Source organism: Lissotriton helveticus, chromosome 5_1, assembly GCF_964261635.1.
Source record: "Lissotriton helveticus chromosome 5_1, aLisHel1.1, whole genome shotgun sequence".
Classification (NCBI taxonomy): Eukaryota; Metazoa; Chordata; class Amphibia; order Caudata; family Salamandridae; genus Lissotriton; species Lissotriton helveticus.
Genome location: NC_136065.1, coordinates 76,804,491 through 76,830,247, shown reverse-complemented (window position 1 = coordinate 76,830,247; position 25,757 = coordinate 76,804,491).

Below are 25,757 nucleotides of genomic sequence, written 5' to 3'. Positions count from 1 at the left end.
CTCCTTTGTCACCTTACACCACAGCGGCACCACCTTTGTCACCTTTCACCCCAGCAGCTCCTTCTTTGTCACCTTCCACTCAGAGGTGCCTCCTTTGTCACCTTCCACCCCAGCGGTGTCGCCTTTGTAACATTCCACCTCAGCGGTTTCTCCCTTGTCACCTTCCACCCCAGCGTTGTCTCCCTTATCACCTTCCACCGAAGTGGTGTTTCATTTGTCACCTTACACCCCAGCGGTGCCTCCTGTGTCACCTTCCACCCCAGCGGTGTCTCTATTGTAATCTTCCATCCAGCGGTGTCTCCCTTGTCACCTTACACCCCACTGAAGTCTCGTTTGTCACTTTCCACCCCACCAGTGTCTCCTTTGTGACCTTCCACTCCAGTTGTACCTCCTTTGTCACCTTACACCCCACCGAAGTCTCGTTTATCACTTTCCACCCCACCAGTGTCTCCTTTGTGACCTTCCACTCCAGTTGTACCTCATTTGTCACCTTCCACCCCAGCGATGTCTCGTTTGTCACCTTCAACCCCAAGGATGTCTCCTTTGTGACCTTCCACTCCAGTTGTACCTCCTTTGTCACCTTCCACCCCAGCGATGTTTCGTTTGCCACCTTCCACCCCAGCGATGTTTCGTTTGTCACCTTCCACCCCAGCAATGTCTCTTTTGTCTCCTTCCACCCCAGCGGTGTCTCCTTTGTCACCTTCCACCTTAGCGATGTCTCCTTTGTCACCTTCCACCCCAGCGGTGTCTCTATTGTCATCTTCCACCTCAGCGAGGTCTTGTTTATCACTTTCCACCCCATTGGTGCCTCCTTTGTCACCTTCCACCCCAGTGGCACCTCTTTTGTCTCCTTCCACCCCAGCGGCACCTTCTTTGTTACCTTCCACCCCAGCAGCACCTCCTTTTTTACCTTCCACCCCAGCGGTGTCTCTTTTGTCACCTTCCACCCAGTGGTTTCCCCTTTGTCACCTTCCACCCCAGTGATGTCTCCTTTGTCACCTTCCACCACAGCAACATCTCCTCTGTCACCTTCCACCCCAACAATGTCTTGTTTGTCACCTTCCACCCCAGCGGAGTATCAATTGTCACCTTTCACCCCATGTACATCTTCTTTGTCACCTTCCACCCCATTGACATCTCCTTTGTCACCTTCCACCCGAGCTGTACCACCTTTGTCACCTTCCACACCAGTGGTATCTCCCTTTTCACCTTCCAATCCAGCGATGTCTCGTTTGTCACCTTCCACCCCAGCTATGTCTTCTTTCTCACGTTCCACACCAACGATGTCTCGTTTGTCCCCTTCCACCCCAGCAGAGCCTCACTTGGCAACTTCCACCCCAGCGGTTTCTATTTTTTCATCTTCTACCCCAGTAGTGTCTCTTTTGTCACTTTCCACCCCAGCGATGCCTCCTTTGTCACCTTCCACCCAATTGGTGTCTCCTTTGTCACCTTACACCACAGCGGCACCACCTTTGTCACCTTTCACCCCAGCAGCTCCTTCTTTGTCACCTTCCACTCAGAGGTGCCTCCTTTGTCTCCTTCCACCCCAGCGACATCTCCTTTGTCATCTTCCACCCTAGTGGCACCTCCTTTGTCACCTTACACCACAGCGGCACCACCTTTGTCACCTTTCACCCCAGCAGCTCCTTCTTTGTCACCTTCCACTCAGAGGTGCCTCCTTTGTCACCTTCCACCCCAGCGGTGTCGCCTTTGTAACATTCCACCTCAGCGGTATCTCCCTTGTCACCTTCCACCCCAGCATTGTCTCCCTTATCACCTTCCACCGAAGCGGTGTCTCCTTTGTCACCTTCCACCTTAGCGATGTCTCCTTTGTCACCTTCCACCCCAGCGGGGTCTCCTTTGTCACCTTCCATCCCAGCGGGGTCTCCTTTGTCACCTTCCACCCCAGCGATGTCTCGTTTGTCACCTTCCACCCTAAGGATGTCTCCTTTGTGACCTTCCACTCCAGTTGTACCTCCTTTGTCACCTTCCACCCCACCGAAGTCTCGTTTGTCACTTTCCACCCCACCAGTGTCTCCTTTGTCACCTTCCACCCCAGTGGGGTCTCCTTTGTCACCTTCCACCCCACCGAAGTCTCGTTTGTCACTTTCCACCCCACCAGTGTCTCCTTTGTCACCTTCCACCCCAGCGGAGTCTCCTTTGTCACCTTACACCCCACTGAAGTCTCGTTTGTCCCTTTCCACCCCAGCGGTGTCTCCTTTGTCACCTTCCACCCCAGCGGGGTCTCCTTTGTCACCTTACACCCCACTGAAGTCTTGTTTGTCACTTTCCACCCCACCAGTGTCTCCTTCGTCACCTTCCACCCCAGCGATGTTTTGTCTGTCACCTTCCACCACAGCAATGTTTCTTTTGTCTCCTTCCACCCCAGCGGTGTCTCCTTTGTCACCTTCCACCCCAGCGGGGTCTCCTTTGTCACCTTCCACCCCAGCGGGGTCTCCTTTGTCACCTTCCACCCCAGCGGGGTCTCTTTTGTCTCCTTCCACCCCAGCGGGGTCTCCTTTGTCACCTTCCACCCCAGCGGGGTCTCCTTTGTCACTTTCCACCCCAGCGGGGTCTCCTTTGTCACCTTCCACCCCAGCGGGGTCTCCTTTGTCACCTTCCACCCCAGCGGGGTCTCCTTTGTCACCTTCCACCCCAGCGGGGTCTCCTTTGTCTCCTTTCACTCCAGCGGTGTCTCCTTTGTCTCCTTCCACCCCAGCGTGTACATAGGTGTAGAATACAAAACCCATCATGTGGAGGAGGTGTGGCCGAGGTGGCATGGAGCCCATGTCAGCTCCTTGGCTGCTTGATTTGGAGTCATCTGAAGCCCTCCATCTGTGGGTTTGGAATCCGGGAATAGAAGGGATTGCAGTAATCCAGGCAGAGCTCAGTGTCGCAGAGATGACAAGTCTTCTGGAACCCTCTGGCAAGAGTGAGAAGGGGCCTGAGCTAGCATCAGGGATGGGGGAGGGGGCAAGGATCCAACAGAGGAAAGCTGGGCGCATTTCTAAATGTGAGCCTGGTTTGAAGCATTCACATAAGGCTGAGGCTGCTGAGGGAAGAAGGCCAGTTGGATCCATGCAGCAGGAAGGATCCTTTCCAACTCTTGGAGCCCTGTCTCCTCCACGGTTATTAATAGCCTCTTTGAGTCATCCAGGGTTTGCACTGATAAGGCTTCATTCTGTTACCTACAAAGCAGGGAGCTCTGGCAGGCGAACATGAGCCGTGTGTCTCCACAGCCATCGCTCCTGATAAGGAATGAGAGAGGCTCTCCGGAGATGCTAAGTGAAGGGAGCCCTGGTCCACAGTGGGAGGAGGTGAGAAGAGGAAGCAGTGGATGGGGTGACAGAGCCTTGAGCAAGGGTGTGGGGGTCCTGGGGGCTCCTCGCATCCAACTCAGGTGGATGGGGTCTGTGAGTCTGCTTGTTGTGGTTGGACCCAGTGGGGCCTCAGAAGGGTAATGCATCAGAGACACAGCACAGTGGAGAAGTGTGGCTCAATGGTTAGAGCGGCAGACCCTGATGCAGAGGTCTGGCCCGGGACCAGGGTTCAATTCCCGCCTCGGCGGGTCTTGGGCTCAATTTCCACGGACCTGATAATTCTCGCCTCAGTGCCTATTCTCATCATGGGTCCCACTCTGCAACTCTGGGCAATAGCTTGCTTAATCTCCACAACGGCCCCAACAGCGCTGGGATGCCTGGCTTCACCTTGGTGGTGCCCTGGAGGGGGCATCTCACAGGGAAAGCCAGGAAGGGTTCCACAGCGGTATGCGTTACAGCGCCAGGACACCCATGGGTATTAGTGCGCTATACAAGTACAAATTACATTATACAGACGCATCACAAACACATCACATAAGCAGCACAGACGCATCACAGACACAGCACAGAAGCAGCACAGGCACATCACAAACACAGCACAGAAGTAGCACAGACACAGTACAGATGGGAAACGGCGTTTACAACGCTGTCATTACATCTTACTACCATTACAACGCGGTTGTTACAACGACTGTGTTGTTAGTACCCAATGCATTTACATCGCAAGTCAGGACGGTTTGTCATGAGACTGCTCCATTGCTTTGTAATCCAAGCCAGCATGCCGGTAAGGAGCAATAGTACATTATGGGACTTGTACCTAGAGGGGCTAAAACTCCAATCAACAGCCTTAATAATACTCACTGGCACAACTTGGGACTGCAACAGTACTTTTTTGATTACTATAGTTCATCAACCAATGAGTAAGCTCATGGACATACAAATCTGTCAAGCAAATCATTTACTAAAAAGCCAACATTGAGAAAGACACTGCTAGTCGAAACGCGTCTATTGGTCAGTAAACTTGGATTCCTGAAAACCCGTGGAGTGCCTTTCTTTGTAAACTGTTGTATACATATATATATATATATGCAAAAAAGCAATCTTCAAAACCTCCTGGCGGCAAAATGAAGAGATGGACCCAACAGCGATTTTATAAAATTCGACCTCTCAGCAGTGACGCGTTTCAAGCATCAAGTGCTCTTGTTCACGTGTGTGTGTGTGTGTGTGTGTGTGTATATATATATATATATATAAAAAAATGTGTGTGTGTGTGTGTATATTTATATATATATATATATATATTTATATATATATATATATATATATATATAAATATATATATATATTCACTGAAAAGTCCAAAGGTTACAGGGATGTTATAGTTAGGCTCAGATTTCTCTTGTCCATAACCATTGAAATTCAGCAGTTGTACTTACCTGAGCTAACTATAACTTACACCCTGCAATGCACTGCTTATGACCTCACATATTGCATTGCTCATGACATAGTGAGTGACATCACAAATGACATCTCCAATGACATCACTGATGACATCAACCAGTGAGTGTGTTTCATAAATGTTTCTGAGAGACAAAGATATATACTAAGCTACTGCATAAGTTAAATTACTATTATGTTTGTACTATTAATGAGTTATACTGTTTCTACTATATGTCGTCTGAGTGGCACTGTGACTGTATCAATGTGGAAGTGGGGGTCTGAGAGTTGTTTGGGTGTGTGATTGTGTGTGTGAGTGACTGTATGGGTGAATACGTAGATAAGTGAATATCTGTATGGGGAGTGACTGACTGTGTGAGTGGCTGTATGGGTGGGTGAGTGTGTGTGTGAGAGTGGCTATATTGGTGACTGTGGTGGCTGTGTGAGTAGCTCTATGGGTGGATGAATGTGGGTGTGAATGATTGTATGGGTGACTGAGTGGCTGTGTGAATCGCTCTATTGGTGAGTAACTTGGTGTGTAAATAGATGTATGACTAAGTGAGTCACTTTTGATTGGTGTATAGGTAAGTGAGTGGGAGTGTGAGTGGCTGTTTTGCACAGTAATTATTTGTGTGAGTGACTGTATAAGTGAGTGAAAGGGAGTGTGAGTGATTATATTGTTGTGTGAATGGGTATGTAAGTGGTTTTGTGGATGAGTGATTGGATGGGTTGATACCTCTATGGGTGAGTGAGGAGTTGTGTGAGTGGCTGGGTGGGTGTGTTAATGGTTATGTGAGTGATTTTATGGGTATGTAAGTGAGTGGCTGTATGGGTCTGTAAGTGGGAGTGGTTTTGTGGGTATGTGAGTAGCTATATGACTTTGTGAGTGGCTGTATGGGTGAGTGCATGGTTTTGTTAGTGGCTGTATGCGTGAGTGAGGTGCTTGTCAGTAGTTGTATGGGTCTGTGAATGGGTATCTGAGTGGGTGTGTGAAAAGGTGTATGAGAGGTTTTATGGGGTGTGAGTGGGTTTGTGGATGATATCATCAGTGATGTCATTTGAAATGTCATCAATGATGTCATGAGTGATGTCACTGGCCATTTCATGAGTGATGTAATATGTGAGGTTATAAGCAGTGCACTGCTGGGGCATACATTATAGTTAACCCAGGTAATTTCATTAGTTTTGTATTAGTGAAATCTGAGCCTAATTATAATGTCCCTTTAACCTTAGGTGTTTTCTGTGAATTTCTAAGGTTTTTGTAATTTCAGTAGAAGACCGGAAACTACATTTATGAAATAACCTTTTATTGCTGCCCCACATGCAGCCCGTAACAGAACAAGCATTACATCATGAATAAAACATTCCATTAAGAACTTTAAACTAACATATAACATCATGGTAACTTGTCATCATCCTCTTTTATTGGCTGCTCCTCTACAGTTCAGCCATTTTTGATTGTTGGCCCCAGGACCATGTAGTGAACTTTATAAAGTTCTGGATTCGCAAGCCCCTTTTGAGAGAACTGAATATGTTTCTAGTTTACATGAATTCGAAGATGGACGGTTTCCTTCTTCTAAGGGACATTCTACAAAGAAAGGACTGGCTTGTGAAATTAGATCTCAAAGATGCTTATTTCACAATCCCTATGGAACAACATTATCAAAAATATCTACGGTTCACTTGGAAAGGGATGGTTTACCAGTTGTGTTGTCTTCCCTCTGGCCTCTCTTTAGCCCCCTTTGTGCTTCAGCAAGGCTCTAAGACCAGCGGCTGCCTTTCTGAGAAGAAGGGGTGTACGGTTAGTGATATATATAGACGATAAGTTACTGATGTCACAAAACCAGGAGGAATTGCTAAAGCATATAATATGGACAGTGGATCTCTTAGAGGGCTTAGGATTTATTGTCAATGTTGAGAAATCTGTGATGGCCCCTACTCAAAATTTAGAATTCCTATGGATTCAGGTAGATACCATCACTGCTCAGCTACAATTACCACTAAAGAAACTGTCCAAAATAAAGAGGAAAGCAGCTTATGTTTTGTCAAAAGAAGTGGTGACTTTGGGAGACCTAGCAAGAGTGGTTGGTCTTCTGTCCTCTTCCATTCAAGCACTTTCCACAGGCCCATTAAATTACAGGGCTTTACAGAGATTGAATTCGTTGGGGTTGAGGAAAGGTCTGTGGTACACAAACATGATTCCTTTGGAGGCTCAATAACACTTCCTGTGGTTGTGGAACAACTTAGACAATTGGAACTGCAAGGCAATATTTGGGAATACCCTGGATTATACAGTGGAGCCAGAAGCAAGAAACCTGGGTTGGGGTGCGAAGCTCGGCCAAGTAGAAACAGGGAGAAGTGGTCTCAGGAGGAACTCTTACTTTACATAAATTGTTTAGAAATGATGATGGGTTGAAATCCACTCTAGGAAACGTCATCCTGATCAGACTAGACAATTTTACAGCTGTCTCTTATATCAATCGCTTGATAGATACTTGCAGACCTGGCCAAGAAGATTTGGTATTGCGGTTGGAGTCAGAAAATTGTGTTGAAGGCAGAGTTTATTCCTGGCCATCAGAACAAAAGAGCCCATTGGAACTCAATGTTTTTAAGGGATTCAAGAGACTTGTATCGGAACCCATTGTTTTTCCGCCAGGATTCAGAATCAGTGGGGTTCGTTTAAGGTGGATCTGTTTGCAGCAGGTTGACTTTTCAGGTAAAGCGCTATTACAGTTGGAGACCAGACCCCAAGGCTTTGTCAGGGGATGCTTTGCTTCAAACCTGGAACAAAGAGCATTGTTATACCTTCCCCCCATTTGCACAAATTCATAGATTATTAATGAAGGTATGCACAGAGCGATTTAGCATTGTCTTAATTACTTCATTTTAGAATACCCAAGTATGGTTTCCGGGAGTCATGGAGCTGGCACTGAACATTCCACGTTTGATCCAAGGGAGCTTAGTCCTTCTATTAGGACAGGAAGGGGAAAAGCATCCTCTTCTGCTAGAAGGAAACATTAACCTTCTTTTTTGGAGTATTTCAGGAGATCTAGCAGATACTCAAGCCTACTGGACGAGTAGTGGGCACCAGGAACAAGGGAGAGATACACAGGTGCATGGAGGAAGTGGTGTAGTTGGTGCCTGGAAAACGATTTGGATCCCATGGATGCTCCTGTAGTAGAGAAAGCAAACTACCTTACAGGTTTATTTAGATCAGGCTTATGTTATAGAACAGTCAACTGTCACAGATCAGACATCTCAGCAGGACACTCTCTAAAGAACAGATACTCAGTTGGTAGTGACCCTTTAATCCACAGAGTAATGAAAGGAATAAGGCTTAGACGCCCTCCCAGGGCTAGATATGATTCTTTATTGAATTGAATTGAAAAAGCTTTATTCGAGTTATACACTCATAAAAGCACACACATATAAATTGCATACATTTCTTAAAAACATCAAACAATCTATAACAATTAGTTTATAGTTAAAAATACATAATACACAAACATAAAAATTATTTATCAATTGGGATTAAAATAAGCTTTTTCATAATGTGCGGAAACTAAATGCATGTTACAATGTAGAAACCTCCGCGTTACGGACCATTCCCGAGTTTACACAATAAAACTCATACCATACATGTTAACCGCATTTTGAAGTTAAAATTCATATATATCTCCCAGTTGCTATCTGCAAGTAGAAATCATACATAGGAAATTGGGATAATGTAAAATTCAGAACACATTGGTAGCTAGAGCCCTCCTCCTTAAGGACCATGCCCACCCCAAATATTTGGCAGTTCCGACTACAATGGACATTTCAGTGGAGGAACAAATAATTCTTAGCCCCTCATGATTCTTTATGAAATGTTAACCTTATGTTTGACCAATTTGTTCTATGTCCTGATAATTCTGACCATTATTTTGCCTCTTACTGCACATTTCTGACCTTTATCCTTATTCTTTCTGTTATTTTCAGACCTCAATCTAGCCTCTTTCTGTTGGTTTCTGACCTTTATTCTGCCTCTAGCTGCTCGTTTCTGACCTTTATTTAGCCTCTTCCTGATCATTTCTAATCTTTATTCTGCCCTTTTCTGTTGGTTTCTGACCATTATTCTGCCACTATCTGCTCGTTGCTGACCTTTATTCTGCCTCTTCCTGTTGGTTTCTGACCTTTACTCTGCCTCTTTCTGCTCATTTCTGACCTTTTTTTTTGCCTGTTGCTGCTTGTTTTTGTTAGCAATCAATGAGAACTAGCTCTGGTTTAAATTGTTTGTATGTCTGCGGGTGGAAGAAAACCATTAGGTTTTATGAAGGCCCTCACCCACCAACCTAGTTGGTGGCATGCTTCAACATCGGGCCCCACCCGAGGTACCGAGTGTACCTCAGGTGTGCTTCGACGCCAGATTACTGCGGAGGGGGTTTTTTGGTTCGTGAGGGTGCTGTGAGTGTGCTCTGAGTGAGGTTTAAAATACTGTCCTGGGTGTCCCAAAGACTGTTTTAATGGTGGGCCACAGGCAGTCAATAAAAACAAAGGCTTACGGACGTGCACGGTAGGCTTATGGCCTCCGATATCCTGTGCGGTCAACTAGTTTCAGCCAGGCCTTTTCTTCTACTGGCTTTCGTCAGGACCTTATATGTGTCGGGTGTTACAGGGGTTTGTATGAGTTTGTCAGTGCCCTGTGTGTAAAGCACACGCTACGGTGCTTATATGTGCAAGAGGTGTTTCCTCTCGCGTTGTACACCTGATTTTAGCGATCACTTAATCTCCCCGTGCCTAAAATGAAAGTGTGTCCTCATGTAACGTAACTGGTGCTATGTAAAGCGCTCTGATAACTGATTTGGTTCGGTTCTAGTTCGCGCTATATAAAACTCTGCAAAAAAAAAAAAAATCAGCATGGAGCTCAGCCGGGGGCCAGGACCATGTGCACTTGCGCGATGTTGCTGGGCCCGCAATGAACCTGTTGTCCGGGCAGAGGCTCCGTGACAGGTTTCCAAAACAAGCATGGGAGCCTACCCTTATTTTTTTCTTTTTTTGATTTTCACCAGATCCACCGCGTTTTTTGCTGGTAATAAATAAAAATGCTTTATGACTCTGGCCCATGGCCAATGGGGCCACAGGACCAGAGCTAGGGGGTCAGGGTAATCCTTCCCTGACCCCTTTTCTTTTTTTTTATAAACATTTTATGTGGGACTTGACTGTAGATGGCTGCCAGCAATGATGGATCGCCCCAAAACCTTCCATGCACAACAAGACCTAACCTGACACTAGTTTGTGAAAATTGTGTGACGATTCATCAAATGGTGCCAAAGATATAGACAAGTCAAAAATTGTTTTCCTATAAAAACATGGTCCTAACTATAACTACCTATTGGCAACCACTGTAGGTAATATATATGTTTATAAAAATTGTATTATATTATACTTATAAAAATATAAAAGCATGTCACAAACCAGTACTATAAAAATGTACATTATTTTATTTTAATTTTATTGTTTTACTTTTATCATCTTTATTTCGACAATAATGTCATAAAAGAATCACATTTCATTCACAATGTATATTTTAACAAACTTCAATTCGATTCACTAAATAAAAAAGATCAATTAATGCATCTACGTTAAAAAGTAACATCGCTGTACAGTATTAAAAATCCAGGGGAACAATTAAAAACATGATCATCAAAAGAGCCCAGGCATTAATGTAAACTTCTCTAGAAACTGGATACATAGATATGCCCTCTCCCACTATACTAGACATTCAGATAATTACGTCTCGTAATCCACATTGCTGCTAAGAATTTTGTTACAGCAAAGACGATTGACGGGGAGAGATCAGTTTTTAATATCCGAAAAGCATCAGAGCATTGTCTAATCCCCAAATTCTTACAAACTGGAACTATCCACTTTTTCCTTGGGGTCTGGTATCCAGGGCAGAAGAAGATAACATGCAATTTATTTTCTGTTTCTTCTGAGCAGCCTGGACAGTTTTTAGGGGTTATTAGGGACCATTTACTTGTAAGCGCTCTGATTGGTAATGAACCATATCTCCATTGGAGAAAGAGCTTCCTATAGCCAAGGGGACTGATATAATTCAGAACAGTTTTGAATTTATAATAGTCTTTCGTATTTATGAATGTGTTAGACAAAGTTCCTAATTGGGCATTAGATAGGCGGGCAGCTAGATTTTTTTCGTAATACAAATTAGCCAACTTCTTGCGTGATATACTCAAGCATGCTTGCTCCGGGTTACTCCACATAAGAGGGAGGCTCAATCTTTCAAATTCCTGTCTTATGTATTTTAACCATGAAAGATTCCACGCATTAGGCAATTTTAGGACCTCCATCAGCTCTTCCCTGTAGTTTTTAAGCTCTGGAGTTACCCAGAGTCTCCTCCAGAAAGTCAGGGGTTTAAGGGCCAATTCCTCATTAAGGGGTCTAAGGCCCAAATCGAGCCTTAGGGGCAGCAATGGCGTGCTTGGTGGCAGTGATACCAACTGCCTTAGAAACTTATTTTCTATGGTGACCATCGCGGGGGCACAATTATAGCCCCACAGTTCGCCACCATAAATTACCGCCCCTCGTGCCTGTAATTTATACATTTCTAATGGTGGTCTGATTGGCTTAACTGTAGCTTTACTTAAAAGTTTAATAATGCCCCCTGCCTTCTGAGTGAGTTTTAACTGGGATTTTGTTTGATGTTGGGTCCAGGTCATATTCTCGTTAAGGGTGAGACCCAAGTATTCAAACGTCTGCACTTTTTCTAGACTAACACCTCCAATCGTAGGACTTGATCCTGTTGTTTTTGGTGGACTAAAAATCATAAGTTTCGTTTTGGAAGTGTTGATTTCGATCCCCTGTTCACCACAGAAGGTAACAAAGGCGTCCAAGACCCGCTGGATTCCCATAGGGGTCTTAGAAAGCAGTAGGGTATCGTTCGCGAACATGATCGCGGATACCCCAGCCCCAGCGAGCCTTGGAGCATCCCTGTTAGGGACCGCATTCAGGTGGGCAATTACCCCGTTGACATAGAGGCAGAACAGGGTAGGCGCCAAAACGCAACCCTGCCTCACCCCCCTGCCAACGGGGAAGCTAGATGACAACTTTCCTTCTCTCCCACACCTGACCTGCGCAAAATTATTAGTATGGAGTTGAATCAAATTGTGCAAAAGAGGGGTAGGAATACCTAAATCTGCTAGCACACTCCACAATTTCCTTCGTGGGACCAAATCAAAGGCCGCACGAAGGTCCACGAAAACAGTGTATAGTGATCCACCTTTTATTTTAACGGTTTTCCAGAAGAGCAAATTTAATCTAAAAACCTGGTCCGTTGTCGAAACGTTCTTTCTGAAACCAGCCTGATAAGGGCTTAAGATTTCCGACTCCTCAATCCAGCCCTCAAGGCGATCTAAGATCAGCCTCGCAAAAAGCTACTGCGAAACATCAATTAGGCTGATCGGCCGGTAGATGGCTGGGAGCAGAGGCGACCCCTTCTTATAAATAGGGACTATCTCTGCTCCCAGCCAAGTACCCGGGATCGCCATACCCCCCAAAATAGCATTAAAAATCAGCGTTAAGTAGGGTGCCCATATCGCAGGTTTGTGTTTAAAAAGATCACCAGGAACCTTATCCAATCCCGGGGCTTTACCAGCTGGGATTCTATCAATGGCAGTCATAACCTCACCTACAGTGATCTCATACTCTGATTTCTCAGGGACAGAGGTGGGATCTAAGGCATGTAAGGGCAAAATCCCAATTTGGTCATCACCCTGGTACAGGGTATGGAAGTGCTCCTCCCACACCACTGGAGCAATGTTGGGTGCAACTGCGAGCTCTGGTTCAGCTGAGCCTGTACTTACAATTAACCAGAACTTGCGAGCATCCTTCACTAGTAGGGCAGATGTTAGGTTTGCCCAATTTTCATTGCCCCACTCGATCTTGGCATGATGAATTAATTGCCGATAAGTTGTCCTCTTAAGCTTTATACGTGCCCTAACGTTGTTTTGCTTCAATTCCTCAAGGAGTTCTCTTTTAGCCAATCTGCAGGCCTTGTTGTACCAGCTGGGCTTTCTAGCTGCCCTGGGGCCTGCGCGATCAGGGGGATTTAGGATTTCAGCCAGGTTAGCAAATAATTCCCTATTACCTTCCGCCAACCCTGGAGGGATTCCATGCAGAGGGTGCTGTTCCTTTAAGGCGACAGCAGCTACAAGTGCTGGTACAAGCCGAGCGCATAGCTCCGCCACTTGTTCTGGATGAGTAATCAGCTTATCCCATCTAACCCTGCGTCTGTTCGTTGAAAGTAGGGCCCTACTAGCCGGGCCAGCCTCAGTTATAGAGCTACACATCAACACAGTGGGAAGGGCAAAGTCGAGTATCAGTGCATTGTGATCGCTCTCTGCCCTATGAACTACTTTGAAATCTATGACCCTAGACCAGGCGCAACATTCAACAAAAATATAATCGAGGCGTGCCTCCCTCCCCAATTTGTTAAAAGTATTTGCTGGAGGAATATCCGATTTCACCCTGCCATTGCAAGCCCTGATTGAGTAATTCAGCGTCAGGGTGGTTATTTGCAATGCCAGGGGCGCCCACGATCTTACCGGCTGCCCTGCGGGTTGCGGGATTTTCCATACATCATCCTCTTCTTGATTAACCCCATCAATCAGGCCCACAAGTGGCTCGAAGTTGGAATTTAAATCTCACCCTATCACTAATATCACTCCCTCAGGGATCTCCCCTAAAAAAGAGGCAAGCTCCTCAATGGCTCTGGATTCAGAGGTAACGCTCACCGGTCTGGAGTAAATGTTGACCAGTGCGAGTCTCACCCTATCCCGCCACTCCAGAATCACACATTGGACATCCTGTGATGCCGTGTTCATAACCCTGGCCGTACAACCCAAGTCAGATCTTATCCATATCGTTAACCCACCCGACGGTCTGCCCTTTCCGGCCCACCTAGCAGGGACTGAATATGAAGCATACCCTGCTCGAAATTGTTCGTCCCGTGCCCACGTTTCCTGGAACAAACAAATTTGGACCGTATCTATAAATGCGCCCCAATCCAGGCAGGCCAGCTTATTACTAAGCCCTGCGACATTCCAGGAGAGTATTTTTATTGCACTCATACCAGGGGAGCATGGTTGGGCTTGCGGGGGGGGGGGGGTTCTTTAGTTCTAGAAGTTATTGGGTCTTCAGTCGTAGAAACTTGCAATGTTTCCCGTTTGCCGGTGACGGCTGCCCTTGTCCCCAGCTGGACTATACTCTCGATTGCTGTTTCCCCAATGTTATTCCGGGTTGTTGAGGCTGATCCCTCAAGGCTACCCCGTGAGACTGCTTCCCCCTGAAGTCAGTGTACTTGTTCGAGAGAGCTATACCTATTGATGTGGGAGTAATCAGTGGGTCTTGAAATATCATAGGGATTGTGCCTGGACCCTCTGAGTTGGCTTTTTGGACCCACCCATGTCCACCCATCATCAAACCCTAGATCCCATGAAGGATTTAAAGGTGGATAGAAAAAAGACAGGGGGAGTGGATGAATTATAGTGTCCCCCATACTACCAATCCAATTACAAATGTGTGAGACAGTCGCTGGGTTCCTAAAATTTACCAGGATGCAATCCCCCTTAATTTTCTTTGGTGTAAATCCCACCCACGGAACTCTTCGAACCATCATCATTTCGGCTTTAATGTTAGAGGGTAGAGGTCTGTGGATATTCAACCAATTTAGCACTTTGTTTTTCAGGGAAGAAAAATTTTCCAGTGCCGGATCTCTAAGTTCAGGAACCCCTGTTAAAACCACTACGTGTGGGGCAGCCTCAGGTGGTAAATTGACTGCATTTTTGGGGTTAGGTCTACTTATGTTATAAATAGGTCGATCACCCGGGGCCGACCTTTTCCCAATCATCCTGCTAGCGATCTCCGGAACACCCAATGCAGGTCTCTGTGCTGGGCCAGTAGCAATAGCTTGCGCCGTAGTACTTACAATAGGAGAGGGAGTGGGTAAGTGGGCATTAGTTACAGAGGGGGGCTTGGGGGGACGAGAAGTATCTACGGTGGGGGGGTTGGATAAAGGGACAGGAGGGGGATTAGGTGGGCAGGGTATTGTTGAACTGGGAAGACTCGAGTATAAAGGAGCACTTCTGTTAGCCCTTGCAATTATTTGGGTAGACCCTAAGCTTTTCACCAGATCTCCAATGCTCCCAGTAGCCAACTCTAATACTTGTAACCTATTCTCGATACCATCGAGCTTAGCCTCCACAGGTCCCAGCAGGGATTTCATAGTGTCACTGAGAGTGCAAATGAGGTTGTCCTCCCCCCCAAAGAGCCCCTCCCCAAACCTAAAGGCAGCAGGCTGTACTGTCGTCAGTGTTTGTATGGGTGAGCTAGGTATGTCATTAACTAATGGAGACAGAGCCCGAACTACTATGGGTCCTGTAGTCTCAATCACGGTCGGGCAGAGATCTAATTTAGGCTTTTTGCCCCCCTTTTTGTGTGCCCCTCGCTTCCTCTTCGGAACCGCCCCCTCCCTCACACCTCGTAGCTGGTTGGGGTTTGAAACATGTTCCCCTCCAGACATTACAGTATTACAAGGCAGTGGGACTGAAACAATGTCCGGATTGAGCAATATAGAGTTACAGGGGAGTGATAGGCTAATCCTTAGATCTTGTAAGACAGATGATATTGTTTGATCAATACTGTCCAAAAGGGCAATATGGGAGTCCTCGCCCTTATCAGGTGTTTTGGCATTCGCTATTAGACCCATAGAGGATCCTCTGGGACTTTCAATCCCCTCCGACAACCTTCTTTCTAGTACCGTTAATTCATTAGTCATCACAGAATTTGCTCTGACGAGGAAATTGTCCAAAGTTCCTGTCACCATGGTTGAAGATGCCGTAGCTTTACTTCTGGTTTCCCTTGTTGCCATAGTCCTCTAGTCCCGGTTGATCGCCAGCCTAGGAATCGCGGAGTGTTAGACAATATATAGGGGCATACAGCCGCAGACCAAGAGAGATGGCCCGGTCCGGTCTTACTCGGTCTGGAACGGGCTGAAATGGGCCCGCCCTTGGCCCGGGCTTCGCCCGGCGCCCACCCGCGCGCGTCCCGCGTTCGCGGTGATGGGAGTGCCAGATATAGAGATGAGGAAAAGGGGGCGGGAAGAGGACACAGGTGCGGCAGGTCCGTGTGCCGCGAAGCAGACTGGTCCTCTCAGTCCCGCGCTACACACAGTTCCCCAATTCAGCGTTGTCCTCCGTTCTTCCGACGATTGATTCTCCCAGAAATGAAGGCAAAGGTGAAGTGGCAGAGAGTTCTGACTACGAGCGGCGCCCGTGGAGCGGGGGCCGCGAGTCGTATTTAGCCACAGGGAGGGGATCGGGAAGAGGACACAGGTGCGGCAGGTCCGTGTGCCACGAAGCAGCCTGGTCCTCGCAGTCCCGTGCTACACACAGTTCCCCAATTCAGCGTTGTCCTCTGTTCTTCCGACGATTGATTCTCCCAGAAATGAAGGCAAAGGTGAAGTGGCAGAGAGTTCTGACTACGAGCGGCTCCCGCGGAGCGGGGGCCGCGAGTCATATTTAGACACAGGGAGGGGGGCGGGAAGAGGACACAGGTGTGGCAGGTCCGTGTGCTGCGAAGCAGCCTGGTCCTTGCAGTCCCGCGCTACACACAGTTCCCCAATTCAGCGTTGTCCTCCGTTCTTCCGACGATTGATTCTCCCAGAAATGAAGGCAAAGGTGAAGTGGCAGAGAGTTCTGACTACGAGCGGCACCCCCGCACATTATATAAGGGATAAAGTACTTTCTGCCATACATTATTGCAAGTCACTGAGGAGTTCTATAACCATATAGAGGAACGAGGCCGAAGACGGAGTAAGTTTATGAGGTTATGGAACTCCCAGGTGACTTGCAATATCCTTATCATGTACACCAAGGGGTACTTTATCCGAATATAATTCATGGTCACACATCACCTTTCTCAGAAACCACTTAAAATCTTGGTGTGTAGTACTTTCATAAGAGTAAGCATGTTTGCAAACATGAAGAATAAAAATAAAATCTCTAGTGCAAAATTTAGCACATCTAAAACCTGTTAGTTATTGTTGCAAACAGTTATTAGACGGTGCAATAGAAGTCAGTTTTAAAAAATAAAAATAAAAGCTGACCTAGCTCGTAAAAACATGCAGAAAGATTCTAGCTTTTCTCCAAATATCTAAGGAGTGCAAAAAACATGTTCACTCTGCTTGTCATTGTAAGCTAAAAAATAGAGCAGAAGAAAGAAAAGCAACATTCCATGTTAGTTGCTTTAAACAGCTGCTTCAATTATGTTCTGTGACTAAACCTGCCTTTCACCTTGATTGCTGGCTCTGGCAACAGGCATTGTGAGGTCAGAACTTGACTGTAATAAGTTATAATAGTTGAGTTCTGGCGTAGTTTCTTTATAATCAGCGACTAGGTGTGTTACAAGCTACTGATTATAAAGAAATTAGGTGTTGCTGCTTATACATGGACAGCAGAATCCCATGTATTATAAAACACTAGTACAAATGAAAATATATAAAAATACATGTAAATATTAAAAACCTATTTACATACAATGTTCTTCAGAAAAATACATATGTGAAGAAAAAAATGTGTAACGTAAAAAATAAAAGAAGTGTATATAACATAAAAATGTATAAATGAAAATGATACGAACAAAATATTTATAATTTGTGTAACAATTGTATTCATGCATACACAACAAAAATGTTGTACCATATTGCTATAGATTAGGCCATACAAAATGTATGTGTAAATCATGAAAAGGTATATGCAAAAATATTAACATATTTATTGAAATGTATTAAAAACTTGTATTTTTGTATCTACAAAAAAAAGCTGCACTATAATCAATCAACTACAACTACTACAGGAGTAATACACTACAGTTATGTAACACACATACTCATATAACCTGAATATCACACAAACCAAAATGCAAAGTAATTTTAATACACTTAAAACCCTGCAATAGAGTATACTTTACTTAAGATACTTCCCACTAAATAAATATAATACACTGCTCCAAATGCAACTTAAACCATCTTCAGAATGTATGGGCCAGTAAGGGAAGTGGTTACATTGTATGTTTCCCACTCCAAAGTAAACCATTTTGAGGAAAGTGTTACACACTACAGTACTATTCCCATTCTAAACTAAACAATCTTTGAATATATTGGACACTAAAAGGGCCATATTTGCTATTCCCACTCCATCTTAAAGCATATTGGGGAAGGTGTTGGACACTAAAGAAGTCAGATGTCCTATTCTCATTCAAATTAAATTATCTTGGTGGAATGTGTTTGACTCTAAAGTGATCAGATTTACTATTCTCACTCCAAATCAAACTATCTTGGAGAAAGGTGTTTGATACTAAGAGAATGAGATTTACTATTTTCACTCCTTCCTGAACTATTTTGGGGAAGGTGTTGGACAATATAGAGGTCAGATTTACTATTTGCACTCCAAACTAAAATATACTGGGTAAGGTGCTGGGTACTACAAGGAGTAGATTTACTAAACCTACTCCAAACTAAACCATCTTGGGAAAGGTGTTAAAAACTAAAGGGGTCATATTTATGTTGCCCACTCTAAATAAAAAACATGTACATAATACATAATCATTATAATAAATATTAAAATCTGCAACAACTCAACATACAATAAAATAGATCAAATAAAATGAAATGAGAATTAAAAACGAATAAATATTTAATATATTTAACATACTTAAAGACTATCTCAAATATCTTTCCAATTAAAAAAAATGATCATTTGAAAAATGTAAATCATTTCAAACTGATAAAACAATACATGTAAAAAAAACGTTATATATTTATATTCCCCCACCACCCTTTCCCCCAACATCCTGCTACTAAAAAAAATTACCTTACCTTACATAATTAATTTATTGTTGATTTAAAAAAAAAAGTCTTCATTAATATAAAATGTAAACATATTTAAAAACAGCAGTGTATTTTACATTCAAGCACATAAAAAACAAATTTAAAATAGACTTAAAATAAACACAAATATTGATAAAAATATAATACTAACAAGAATATTTTTTACAATAATATATTTAACAGCAATATTACAAACATTCCTAAACAAGCATTGGCAACAGGGGTGGCTCCTCCACTAGGGCGCAGGAGCGTCGCCCCAATGTTTTTCTTGCAGTGTGAGAAGCAGAAACATAAAATGGTAATAACTACCATGTTATGTTTGTGCTTCTCGCACTGCGAGAAAGCAGAAGGGTTTGGTTGCGGGCGAGTGGGTGGTGGGACTGCTCTGCGAGCTGGGCTGGGCAGGGGAGGGGTTGTGTGCCTACTACTGTGTGCGCATGACTGGTTTGGTCGGCCCTCTGGGACCGACTAAACCAATCATGCGCACTCTGCCCTTCTCCATGTAGGCTGCAATGCAGCCTACATGGAGAACATGGCCGGGCCATTAGCCCCTGGCTGGGTGGCGTCCTAACCAATCACAATGCTGCTTCTTCGAATACTTTATTTCGGTCAAATAGACCGTAAAAGTGCAGGAGCAATTAACATACAATACATTAAAACAACCATAATAAAATGTAAAACCCAAGTAATAAATATATATAGGGGCAGATTTACAAGCCCCTTGCAACATCTTTACGACACTGTGCATCACCTCTGTGACGTAGAGGCGTTGTAAACAATGCACCACTATGCAACATATTTACAACGTGTCGCAACTAGTGAGATGCATCACGTTGTAAAGCCCTGCACCACATTATACCTGCGTCAGGTATAATGTATGCAAGGTGGACGTTCCAACGTAGGAAAGCCTCATAAAAGTGACGCAGTGAAATTTACAAGATTTCACTGAGTCACTTTTGTGACGCCACTGCATCAAAACCATACGCCTGCTTGTCTCTGGAGTAGCGGTGACCTCGTGCGTCCGTAAATGCCGCTCTGTTGGTTGTGTCAGTACCGTATCATGGCAGGTGTGAATAGATTACCATTTCTGTTTGTTTCCTGGCTTTCTTATAGTTGTGGTTTTGCATGTCCTAATGTAAAACGGGAACAGGAACTACAACCCCCATAATACAACTTTTAACGAAATGACCGAAATACTCACGTGCGCCAGGTGAAAACATGGGCTCCGTCTGCGTAATAATTTACAGTTTGTGGTATTTTTCATTGTTTGGGACAGTTATGCTGTGCACATTGCTTTCTGTCGATGGTTCAAAGGCTGCCATCCAGAGGCGCAACTAGAGCCAAATTTCGGGGGGGCTAAAAAAAAATTCGGGGAGGAAAAGTAACGCGGCGTTCAGTGGGAGGAGCGCGGAAGAGAGCGGCGGTGACAGTGGGGCCGTGGGGCTGAGACGGCCCCCAAGGAAGACGCGAGGTAAGCGACGCCCCTCGTGTAAAAAGGCTATTTTGACCGAGCTACACAAACCGGACAGCAGAGACCATAAATAACTGAGTACACATATTCGAGGGCAGTTTGTCGTGTGTGGTGCACGTTTATTAATACTCCAAGTCGCCGTCTGCTGCAGGCCAGAGTGGAGGATGCAGCCTCATTGGGGATTGAATGCAGTGACGTTTAGAGTTGTGCTGTGCGACCCAGGCGCTGATTACTCTTGAGATTGTGTGTTGTCCTGACAGCAGAGACCATAAATAACTGAGTACACATATTCGAGGGCAGTTTGTTGTGTGTGGTGCACGTTTATTAATACCCCAAGTCGCCGTCTGCTGCAGGCCAGAGTGGAGGATGCAGCCTCATTGGGGATTGGTAACTCCTAACGTGGTGTCAAGAGAGAGTGAGGAACCAATAGTTGGCCTTCCGTTCGTGCCTTATATGAGCCGACAAGCACACAGTAGGATGACGCGAGGTAAGGGAGTTCCTGCTACCTGGAAGCCTCATTGCCCCCGGACAACGTCGGGACGGGCTGCTAGTATATATATACGTAACAATTAAGGACGTGGCATGTAGCTTGGGAGCTCTCTGCTGCCAAAAGCTGTTTTCAATACCTCGGGAGGGGAGCTTCGGCTCATTCTGTGCTCATAGCTGCCAAGGTTTCACATTGCTATGTGTGACATTTTCATAATTTCAGTGTAATTATGAGTGACATTTTAATGACTATGAGTGACACATTCTCACAAGCAAAATCAAGCAATGAAGATTAGAAGAACATATAAATATCAGAAATCACACCCATTTGAGCAACGAGAAACTCTAAGAAGAGCTTAAAACTGCTACAAAACACCAGAAATGGAAGGGAACCACCCGGAGATACACTGGTGACTGCATTTCAGTAACTGAGGGCAGGCAGACACTGCTGCTGCTCAGAAGATGACCTGATCATTCTTGACCATGTGCTAGCCTAAAAGCACATTTTATAGCATGGGCCAGCTTGGTACTGACCGGCTCCCAGTGCCGCAAAGACTACCCACACAGCAGCGGGAGACTGTCCGAGGTTCTGCTGGAGTCCAAGAGCCCCCTCATTATTCAAGAGGCCGCCCTTCAGCGAGGTGGGGGGTGTCAGCGGTATCGCTGGAGCCCAAGAGACACACTAGATGGCCAGCAGAGACACCCCCTCCATAGCAGAGTGTCAGAGGTACGACTTGAGTCTGCGGTGCTCACTCTGGGTGCAGCAGAGACATCTTCCCCATAGGAGAGTGTCAAAAGAACTGGTGGACTCTATGAGACCCACCTCAGTGTGCAGGAGAAAGACTCCTTCAGAAGGAGAGAGTGTCAGATGGTGCTAGAACCTATGAGACCTCCCCAGTGTGCAGCAGAGGCACCCTCCGGCGTTGGAGAGTCAGGGGTACTGCCGGAACGCATGAGACCGTCTATACGTGCTGCAGAGACGCACCCCCCTCCCCCTATGCGATACTCCTACCCCGAGAGAAGAGACCGCCCCTCGTGCTGAGGGGTGATTTAGACATGCCCCCCGCCCCGCCCTCTCTGCGGCCCCCGTTTGCCCCGTGGACCCCCGGGCGTGGCCGGCTCAGCCCGGCCCCCCCGTCATGTTTACGCAGCTCGGCCATAAATTCATGCCCCGTTTGGTTTCATTGACGGGGAAGCCACTCCAGGGTTCCCGGGGGATTCAATTCAAGAGTGAGCGAGAAAGAAGGAGGGCAATGAAGGAAATGGAACAGGGGGAGGAGGGAACAAATTAAAGAGAAAGAAACATAGTCACATCAGGGCCACAGGAAATCCCCCGCACCCACATTCCCCAAACGTGCAAAATAATACACAGACAACAAATTAGTTTGGGAAAAAATTTGCTGCAGGTTTATTACATACAACATATGTAATGAAGGTGGGTAAACATTACGGGCGATCCCGGGCCGGCTGCATTCTCGCCAACTGCCCGCCTGTTGAGCCGAACAGCACAGTGGCGAACCACCCAACTGCTGTACAATTAGAATATAACTACTGACACGCCCCTTGTGGGGCGTGACTAGGCAAACCCCCGGTTGCACAGGCCCACAACCGCCCGAAGGACTACTGGGGCGCGACACGAATTCCTGCACCTCCCATGAGGTTACAGGTTAGGCTCTGAGGTTATGCTCTGGCACCCCTATGTGCCCGCTGACGTCCAGCGTTTGCACCTCTCTTCTTCCGGATCGCCCAGTAACTCCGCTTAACTCCAACCTGCAGCGATAAATAGACACATTAACAAACCTCCACAATTCCCTCCTACAGACACTCTGGGTTCGAGGAAAGGGAGGGAAAAGAGTGTCCCGACGAGCTCGCGACGGCGTCCGGAGCGGCAAAGAGGCACTCCAACGGGGTACTGGAACTTAAGTACCCATGGAGGCCCCTCCCCGCCGCCCCGGACGAGAATCACCGCCAGCCGCCTCCTCCAACCAGTGAGGAGGAGAAGCTGAACATCCTGCTGGGGCGGGACAGCCCTCCGAGACTAGTGGCCCGCCCTCTCTATGGCCACTGCGTGGCCTCGGGCAGGCGCATAGTCACATCAGGGCCACAGGAAATCCCCCGCCCCCACATTCCCCAAACGTGCAAAATAATACACAGACAACGAATTAGTTTGGGAAAAAATTTGCTGCAGGTTTATTACATACAACATATGTAATGAAGGTGGGTAAACATTACGGGCGATCCCGGGCCGGCTGCATTCTCGCCAACTGCCCGCCTGTTGAGCCGAACAGCACAGTGGCGAACCACCCAACTGCTGTACAATTAGAATATAACTACTGACACGCCCCTTGTGGGGCGTGACTAGGCAAACCCCCGGTTGCACAGGCCCACAACCGCCCGAAGGACTACTGGGGCGCCAACACGAATTCCTGCACCTCCCATGAGGTTACAGGTTAGGTTCTGAGGTTATGCTCTAGCACCCCTATGTGCCCGCTGACGTCCAGCGTTTGCACCTCTCTTCTTCCGGATCGCCCAGTAACTCCGCCACAGCCCGTGCGGTGGTTCCCGCTGCCGCACGGGCCCCCCCACCACTGCTACTGCTCTTTACCTGCAACCTCTAGCATTGCTTCCTTTAGATAGAGGAGGAACAGGGCAACGCCCATAGGCGTGGGATGAACACCATCCGCCACAAATAACCCCTGACCTCCAACCATAGCTCAGCGGAGCTTCTCGTCAGTCCAAGGAACAGGTCCAAACGACAGGTGCGGGGACCCTTCCACCACACAGAGACCATATCTCCTGACATGAACATTACATGCCTAGAGGGCTGACAATCCCCCTTGTCACAAATCTGCAGACCCCCCCCGGGCCTATCACCAACTGACAGGAGCGGGGACCCTATCCACCTCAAGGAGACCATAGCTCCTGACATGAACCACACATGCCAGAAGGAATGTAAGGCCCTTCAGCCACTCATCTGCCGATCCCCCCCGGGACCTTAAACCTTCCCAGATTAGGGAAACAAACCCTGTTCTAGAGGCCATACCACCAGGAAAAGACCCCACAGAAATTGACAAAAGGCTACGCCCAGAAAAAGTTACAACTACTGCGTAACACCGTCCTCCACACCATCAACCAGGAGGGGTGCTCACATGTGACGCATGTGCTGCCATCCACAAGAGCACAGGGGAATAGGGGGGGGGGGGGGATCAGGCAGAGTAGACTATATATTGGGGGAAGTGATAAGGTATCCCGGAAATTACTGCAGGCATCCCCGCACTTATGGGTTTTTTTTTTTGGTCTGGGAGCAGCATATGCCATGCAACCAATTAGCTAGTCTTAAATTGACTTACGACCAACACCCAGGGGGAGCTGATCAGAAACCTCGTGCCCCTTAAGCACCTGACCTGCATGGAGCCTCCGCAACCAATGACACTCTGCCCCTAATCATCATAACCACCGGGAAAATCCCTCTATGGCAATAGTGTAGACTATCCCAGGTACATGAGGTAATACCCTAGGCAAGGGACCAGGTGAAGCGGGAGCCTCCCCTGCTAGTATCCCACCCTAATCAACAAAGGGACAAGCACATGTCACTTGAGACATACTACCCTCTTCACACAAGCATCAGAGAACTACACCCAATGATGTCGACTCCTGCGGGGGCGCAGTTCATAACATTCAACTGTAACTGCTATGTTTCTGCTTATGCAACTACTCACGATGAATACAGAAGACTACTGCCGTGTGCAACTGCATATCTGGTATAAACTTGCGAGGCGGACTTAGATGTGATATACATGCAGGCCAGATAACAGCCGGAGTCACATGCCCCATAGTTTAGCCTGTAGACTGCAAGTCTATGCTACCACGAGTATAACTTGTCTTAAGATTGACTTGCGACCCCCCCGAAGGGGTAAGATAAGCTGAACCAAAAAGGGGGGGGGGGGGTTTCGGGACAAGGTTGGCGACAGCAAGCGTCAGGCCGGCTTCTCACTTTGGGAGGGGCATTAAGAAAATATAAAGGTTACTCTGGTTCCTTCACGCGGTTGTACAATGCAAGCCACGGGAGCCCCTCCATCCGCAAGGAATCTGAAGGTTACTCTGGGACAACACAAAGCTGTTCGAACGCAAGCCAGGGGAGCCCAACCACACTAACCTCGAAGCAAACTGTGTGTCAAATCCTGAAAGGAGCCCATCCTGCAAGGCCACCACCCATAATAGTGAAAACGAACAAAAGGGGGGGGGGTAAGTATACCAGATAGGCAATCTGAGTTTCCATAACAGCTGGAACTTCACTTCTTGAGCATTCCTATAATGAGAGCCTTCTAGGGACCCGCTCCTTTAAGTATTATTGGCAGTCCAGGCTCAGGCAGTGGTTGCTCAGTTGCCCCACTAGAAGAAATGAGTGAATACTACAGGCTGAAAACCCTACCCACTACTGGAAGGCAGCAGGAGCTCCCGATCTGATGGCTCAGCGGATAAGCCGTCTACCAAATTCAAGAGCCTTGGATGCATCGACAGACAACAGCAGTATTAAGGAAGAGCAAATTGACTATTGTCAAGTGACCTCATCTCCTCATGGTTGAGTTAAAACATAGCAAGTCCCCAGAATGTTCATAAACAAGACAAACTAAGCCTCATGGAAAGGCCCCAGGAGATCAATATTCGTAAGGTGAAATATGAACCTATTAGCCTAGGGCTAGACCTATAATTAGCCAAATATGCTAAATTAGGCACATCCTAGACGGACTACCCGACGGACTGCCATGACAGTACAGTAAGAAAATACCCAAAAGTGAGGACCCCACCCAATTGAGCGACACAGAAATAAGCACCGCAGCAAGACTGCCATATGTATGATATCAAGGTGCCAATATAAATTTCACACAGTCATCACTCAGGACTCCCCCTAGCACACTTAGACGCTTCTACGGAGTGCCTGCTCTACTGTATTAGAATAGACCCAAAAGACGCCAAATACATGAAAAGTGACTTAGAATTACCACCTTTGGCACACTGATTCCGCACTGTTGTGGTCCACGTACATCTGTTCTGCCAGTTGCACTATCATGTTTTGAGATAAAGATGGATGTAGTCCAGT